Genomic DNA, 7,306 nt, shown 5'->3' with positions numbered 1-7,306 from the left:
TTGCCTTTTTATACAGCAGCAGGTCATAACAGCACAAAAGCTAGCGTCACAGAAACACACAAGAGCTCAGACACACCTTTTGACTCGCCTTCTTCCTTATCCACTTTCTCACGGTTTTTTTCTCCCTCAGGCACAGCACTCATGTCAAAATTACATCAATGTAAAGTTCCTGCTCAGGATTTTCCTTGCCTAGTGAAAGTTCTAACAAATGCATTGCATGATGGGATTTGGTTATCATTTATTGCAGGGCTGTATCACATGAAGGCAAAACAAGAACATTTTTTAGTGTGTAGTAGTCCATGTGTTTCTGTTATGTTTCTGTGGTGTTTAACAGGGGCCAGAAAAAGTTGAAAGAAAGTGCTGCACAAACATATGCACCAAATGTCAAAACAGTATCAGTATCCTAATCTATAAACCTACTAAGATTATATAAGAAATGGAAAAATACAGTTTGCATGAAATACTTGCAAGGACCTGAGCCTGTCACTAAAGGGGTAGGTGCAATTTTTTTTTTTAATTGACCTACATTTAAGTATGACATGTGGATTTTTTTTAACAAGAAAGATACACACGGGAACTTATTCTGACACATTTGAATCTGTTAAAAGCCTAATAAAGTTAGCCATTGTTGCCTTTGTTTGAAAGGAGTGTATGAGTGTAAGATTACATCTCTCCATGTCTGGTAATGCAGGCTAGAAGCATGCAAGAGAAAAGAAAAACATACAAGGGATCATTACTGATTGCTCGGGTGTTATGTAATGCAATCCAACCAGCAGTTGAATAATAGGGAAACTCGGGTGAAACTCTGGGTACCATGTAAAAAAGCCTTCACAGAAATGGAAAAATCTGTTGATGACAGAAGAGAGGCTTGGAAACTGCTCAAGACTCAGTTAGACAAATGATACATTATGTGCAGTTCTACAGATGCATGAGACAACACATCATTTTTTATCACTGCTTTCTTATCATTCTATCTTCCATAACCATGTCACAGAAGAAGCCTGGCATTTTAACAAAACAAGGCAATACATTGTTGGCCTGGTTTCATAGTTTTAATATCCAATTTTTGACTTCACTAGGAAGATTTTTGTTACAATCTCAGCTGACTATCACCTTCCTGCAGGCAGTGTGTGCTGTATATAATAGCACTTGTGATATGCTGGTATCTGATGGAAATTGATGCATGCGTCACAGCAAGACTATTGCCTCAGGTGTTCTGGCGCATTCGTGAAGTTGTGACATTCGTCATGAATTACTCAGCGTGTGTGGGTGAGCTCTTGTCCAGACTTGTATTCCACACCCAGTAGAGGCTTGTTTCTGTTACTGTTAAGAATGGAATTTCACAATTTATTAGCTATGATGCACAGTAGGAAGAATCACCAGGCTAAAACACAAACCAGACGGTGCAAGTGATTCAATGATAATGAGGTACAATGCATGGAAGCCTTAGTCTTTCACATAGTTTGGTAGAACTATAGTCACGATTAAATTGTTCAGTTGAACTTTTAAGAGTATTTTGAGCTTTCAGATTATAGCTATGGTAAATGGACTGGTTCTTATATAGAGCTTTTCTACTCTATCAGAGCACTCAAAGCACTTTACCTCATTCAGCCACTCACACCAGCACTTTTTTCTATGCTCTTTCTATGTAAGGGCTTTCTGTCACACAAATATGTATCCATCTGAGTGCAACTTGAGGTTAGCATCTTGCCCAAGGATTCTGGAGAAGTTGAAGCAATGGCAAAATGTGGAAAATGAAGCACACCTATGAAAGCCAACTATGGGTTTCATCATCCTTAAGACAATATTAAAGGAGCCCTTAATATTGGGGTGGGGATACATGAATGGACAAACAGTAGCACACTTACAAAACAGCATGGCTTTTTTCAAGTGGCATATTCACTGGGTTTGTGCAGACCAATTAGCAACCATTCTTTGTTCCCTCTGCCTTACTGTTATCATGTTTCATACCATTGTTCCCCTCTTCAAAATCCCAAGGCATTCAAACCCAGTGACCTACACACTGCAACTGTCGAATTCATTTCCATAAGCATTTTTGTTTAATTGAAATGGAATGGAATTAGCACGGTGGCACGGTGGTTAGCACTGTTGCTGCACAGCAAGAAGGTCCTGAGTTCAATTCCACCATCAGGCCGGGTCTTTCTGTGTGGAGTTTGCATGTTCTCCCCGTGTTTGCGTGGGTTCTCTCCAGGTACTCCGGCTTCCTCCCACCGTCCAAAGACATGCAGCTTGTGGGGATAGGTTAATTGATTAATCCAAATTGTCACTAGGTGTGAATGTGAGTGTGAATGGTTGTCTGTCCCTGTGTGTTAGCCCTGCGACAGGCTGGCGACCTGTCCAGGGTGTACCCCGCCTTTTGCCCTATGACAGCTGGGATAGGCTCCAGCACCCCCCGCGACCCTGAAAAGGATAAGCGGAAGCAAATGGATGGATGAAATGGAATAACTATATTTACTGGATGTTTCTAAAACTTTTATGCATAAATAACTCTGCATGTAATTCCACTGTATAGACATGACCACACGCTTATACATAACTACTGATTGTATTTTAAATTAAAACCATGATTGCATGACTTTTATTTTAAGTCAGAGCTTTCAACGCTGTGTTTGGATTTAACATACCATGGTGGGAAACAAAGAACAATAATGCTCAATATGATCAACTGAAGAAGAGCTCTAAAAAACAAAACAAAGCAAAACAAAAAACCTAATAAATAAAAATGTACTTTGTGAATTTAAGATTTGTAAAATTTAAAAAAACTTTGCTTATGTGTACATGCTCATCAAAATAAAAAATACTGTTTAAAATGACCATGAGAAATAATTCTCCAGGCTTTCTGAAGGCGCTTCAAAGTTTTTCTTTGGACATTACTATTTCAGTCATTTTCTGTCCAGTCCTTTTACCATTTTTTTTGTTTTCAAGCCACTTAAGACTGATCTGTGAAATCCTAACTAAATGGATGAACAACTGTTGTTTCTACACATAACAGAAAGCCTAGCAAAGAACAAATTTTAAACTTCACTTTATTAAAAGTAATCTTTCAAAAAATAATACTTTTCCTATTTTTTTCATTCGACTTTGATTTAATAGTTGATTTATGCACCAAAAAGTGTCATGGTCCCTGTGCCTCTCTGGCTTGCTCATGTTGGCCACAAGTTTGTTCTGTTTTTTCTCCTGCTTGCCTGGGTGGAGCTCATTGTGGGCTCTCACCCTTGGCCCACCCGCCAGCAGTGATTACTACACCTGTTGCTGATCAGGCAGCGTCCCTCTGGACTATTTAACGCTGCAGCACAGAGTAGTCGGTGCTGGAACGTTGAACCTCCCGTGTTTGTCTGCACTTGGATCCATCTGTTAGCCGGGACAGAAAGGAGATTTTCAATGGCCTATCATAGTCAGAGTATGAGTCTCTACAACTGTCTCTAAAAAATTTGAGGTAACTAGAGAAGCATATGACAAAAAAAAAAGTGTCAGGTCTAAAAACAATTTCTATACAGTAGATGCAAAAGTCATGTCCTTAGGGAAATGAAAACAGAACAATGTTTTCACTGGTTCTTCAGTTGATCCATCTACTGTTCACTGCAGCCTCATCAGAAAGTGGCCTCAGTGGAAGGGTGCTTTCAAAAAGCCATGGTGTGATGAATCCAAATGAGAAATTGTTGGCTCATATCATCTGCAGCATGTATCAGGGAGGTCGGGAATGAGGTACTACAGTGAATGTCTTCTCAGCTCTGTCATGGTTTGAGATCTTGTCAAAATTAATGGAATTCTGTACATAGAAAAATATGGGTTTTTTTAGCATGGCAATGGTCCCAAACACACATCCAATGCAGTAAAAGCATACCTCGATAGAAACACACACAGTGAAACAATATGAGCCATGGATTGGCTTCCCCAGAGCTCGGACCTCAACATTACTGAAGCAGTGTGGGAACATCTACCTAGAAGGGAACAAAAGGTAGCCAACATCAAAAGAAAAGCTTTGAATGTTCTTCAGAAAGCATGGAGAAATGACAAGAAAGCTTGCCTAAGAGAGTTCAGACTGTGCTGAAGAATAAAACTGATCACACCAAATATTGACTTTCAAGCTTCTGCTGCTGATGTCCGCTGGACACACTGCAGATCACCTTTTTCTGTGTTGTTTATATAACACTGGGCAGTGTCTCTGAGCCACCAGAGTGAACAGTTCCATGTGTCTCTCACAGATTGGCTGGTTCAAATTATTGTAGGTTTACAAGTATTGATCTACAGGTGTAGTTTTCACCTTACTGTCCAGTTTTCCGGTATTTCCAAGAATGTTTGCAAGTTTCACTAAAGCATTGCTCATAAAGAAATGATGGATTTCTCAAGACTTTTGCACAGTGCCGTATATTGAAGGCAATGACATTCTCCTCTTCCGTTTCACATTTCTCTTGCAACAAAAAAATCTTTTGCTCGTTCTAACCATTACTTCCTTGTTCAGCTCTGGACTGGAATTCTGTTATATGGGTTAATCTTCGCTGGAAAACAGATCAGACCTGCTAACAATTCTGAGGAAGTACACAGTTATGAGTTGTGACCCTATCTGGATGACATTCCAACCTCAGAGATGCCCCATATTGCCTGGAAGCAACAAGAAGGAAAGCAGTTTAACTGGAGGGCAGATAGAATGGGACTCTGCCAAATAATTTTCTTCCTTATCAACCAGCCAGTAGTTTTATTTAGGTAGGGACGTACAGAAATGTTTCAGAAAAAGGAACATGTATATAACCTGTTCTAAATTACTAAATGGTGTTTTTGTTTCTGTTTAGGCAGGCATTTTTATTTTTATTTTTTTGTGCTGAACATGCAATTGGCCGACTATGTGCTTCACTGAACATGTGATAAAACATTACCTGGCATGAAACAAAAAAATTGCAGGTAGGGTGCCGCTCCTTTAAGTTGTAAAGTAACATGGGAAAAGTCATCACATCATGGAAACTGCACAAACAAACAGCCAGTCCACTTTGTTACTGTCGGTACACCAAAAGGAATATTTGATTAACCCCTTAAGACCTACCATAGAACCAAGTCCGCCAGAGCTTATATTATATTTTTACATGTTGTAGAGCCATTTTTGGGAGCATTTCAAGTTGCTATACATCAATACAACCATTACAGCCTAAATTTTAATAATATGCATGCATTAAGTGCATAGTAATTACATAAATTGCAAAAAAGTGCAATAAACTACAAAAAAATTGAAAATCGTTTTTGTTTTTTAACATATATTTCTAGTTAGAGAAATTTAAGAGGCGTATCCCTCAAAACTGTAAATACAAAAAAGTTGCACAAACTAGTTTCCCACCACAGGAAATTTATTTTGAGTGTCTTCATAGTTTTATTTTTGAAATACACCAATTTCTATACACTGCAGGAAAAACTAAAATAAATATTATAGTGCAAATTTGCAAAAAAGCAGCATATGCATCAAAATAAACTATTTCCAGCAGTGCAATATGAGTCCTAAGCATCCCAGAAACGACACAGAAAGTCATAAAGTCAAACATAACTTTTAAAAACACCAGTATAGGCTCATGAGGCCTTGATGGTAAAAAACTACATTTCCGCGAAAATGACGTCACTTCCGGTTCCGGGCAGGTCATGGCGGACATGCGATAGTTCATGCTGATGGATGTAGGAAGTGTTATGAACAGCTGATCGGCTCGGCAAAGCGAGTTTCTGGAATATTATGTTTTTGTTGCTGCAAGCGCTTTTTATGCAGTTTTAGCAAAGCTATATGTGGAAGGAAACCGTGACCGAGGACAAGCTGATGGCATAAGATGTAAGTACAACTCCTCCGGTTTCATATGCAAAAAAATTTATTGCGCTAGCTCACGTGGTTGCAGTGCTACCGGGATTTAAAAATAGTTACGCAAAACGGACCGGTTTTAAAGGGTTAATAAATAAATAAAATCAAGAGACAGGCCCTTTAACAAACATACTATCTTATAGATCTTTAATATGACCTTTGACTTTGACATCTTCAGCCATTCCTCCTTCCCTTTTTTTTCTTTTCTTGCATGTACTAAAGGTTTTAAATATCCCACAACATTTCAGTGTGATTCAAAAATGTTTCTTGTTGTAGCTTGGTTGCTGGTGTGCTCAGGATCATTATTCTGCTGAAAGCTCCAGTCAAATACTTTAAAAATATGGCCTCGCATTATCTTCAAGCTCTCTTTGATATGAGGCCTAATTTATAGATGAATCATTGACGGACCAGTACCTGAAACCACAGACATTACCCAGCAGAGCTGTATGTTAGAATGCAAATGTCAGACTCAGTTGGTTCAGACATTAAACGGTCTTTCCCCTCGCCAGCTCACAACTTCAAAGTCTGTGTGATGTCTAATTGAACCCATGTAAAAATAGTCCAGGTAATTGTTCATTTAGTGAATTCACAGCGAGCGAGTGGGCGTCATGTGTCCTGCCTCCTGCGGGTTCTATCCAGGCGTGTAAAGCAGACTATCTGTGAGCTGTGAGCTACATGTGAGAAAGGACAGCTGCTGACAAGATCCTCAACTGATTGTCCCAACATTGCCAGGAGTTTGTGTGAAATCAAAGAGACTCCAACTCATAGAATTTCTAACACCATGCTTCACAGTTGGTATGAGGTTTATTGGCAAACTGTGTTTTATTCTAATATTCTTTTTGCACTGCAAAGACTGCGGGGGCCATGCGTGATGAAATTTTCAGATTCTCATAACTTGGTGAGGGAGCCAAGTCTGGACAAATCTGAAGTTGTCTGCTCTTTTGCTGCTTTATTTATCTGCATTTGAAAGATATTTCGATCTTGGTGTAAAAAGCTTGTTTATTATGGTCTCACGTAGGAACCCTGTTTCCAAACCTCTGCTCCACTGGCTCAGGCTTTTTAAAATGCGGCAGAGATTTTTCCTCATGTTTTCTTAATCAGCAGAATTCCCTAAAAACTATTGAGGTGTTTTCATCATATGTATTTTCTTGTAAGAGATTATCATTTTTTCCCTTTAAAGACAGGACAGATTATGTTTTTAAGCAATGCTTTTCAGTAAAGCATACAAACACTATGGCTCTGTGGTGTAGTGGTTAACACATTTGCTTTACGAGTGAACGAGCCTTTGTTTGATTATGGACAGAGACCCAAACCTGGGAATTGGGAAAACAGCATCAGGAACATTTGGTGTAAAGTTTATGCCACTGTGATGACCCTTTTGGAAAAAGAACGAGTGAAAGTACTTCTTATAAAGAGACATGCTAATGATTAAATACATGTTGTGTATGATACTGT

The sequence above is a fragment of the Aulonocara stuartgranti genome (assembly GCF_965226115.1).
Source record: "Aulonocara stuartgranti genome assembly, chromosome: 1".
NCBI classification, from domain to species: domain Eukaryota; kingdom Metazoa; phylum Chordata; class Actinopteri; order Cichliformes; family Cichlidae; genus Aulonocara; species Aulonocara stuartgranti.
This window is presented reverse-complemented; position numbering follows the sequence as displayed.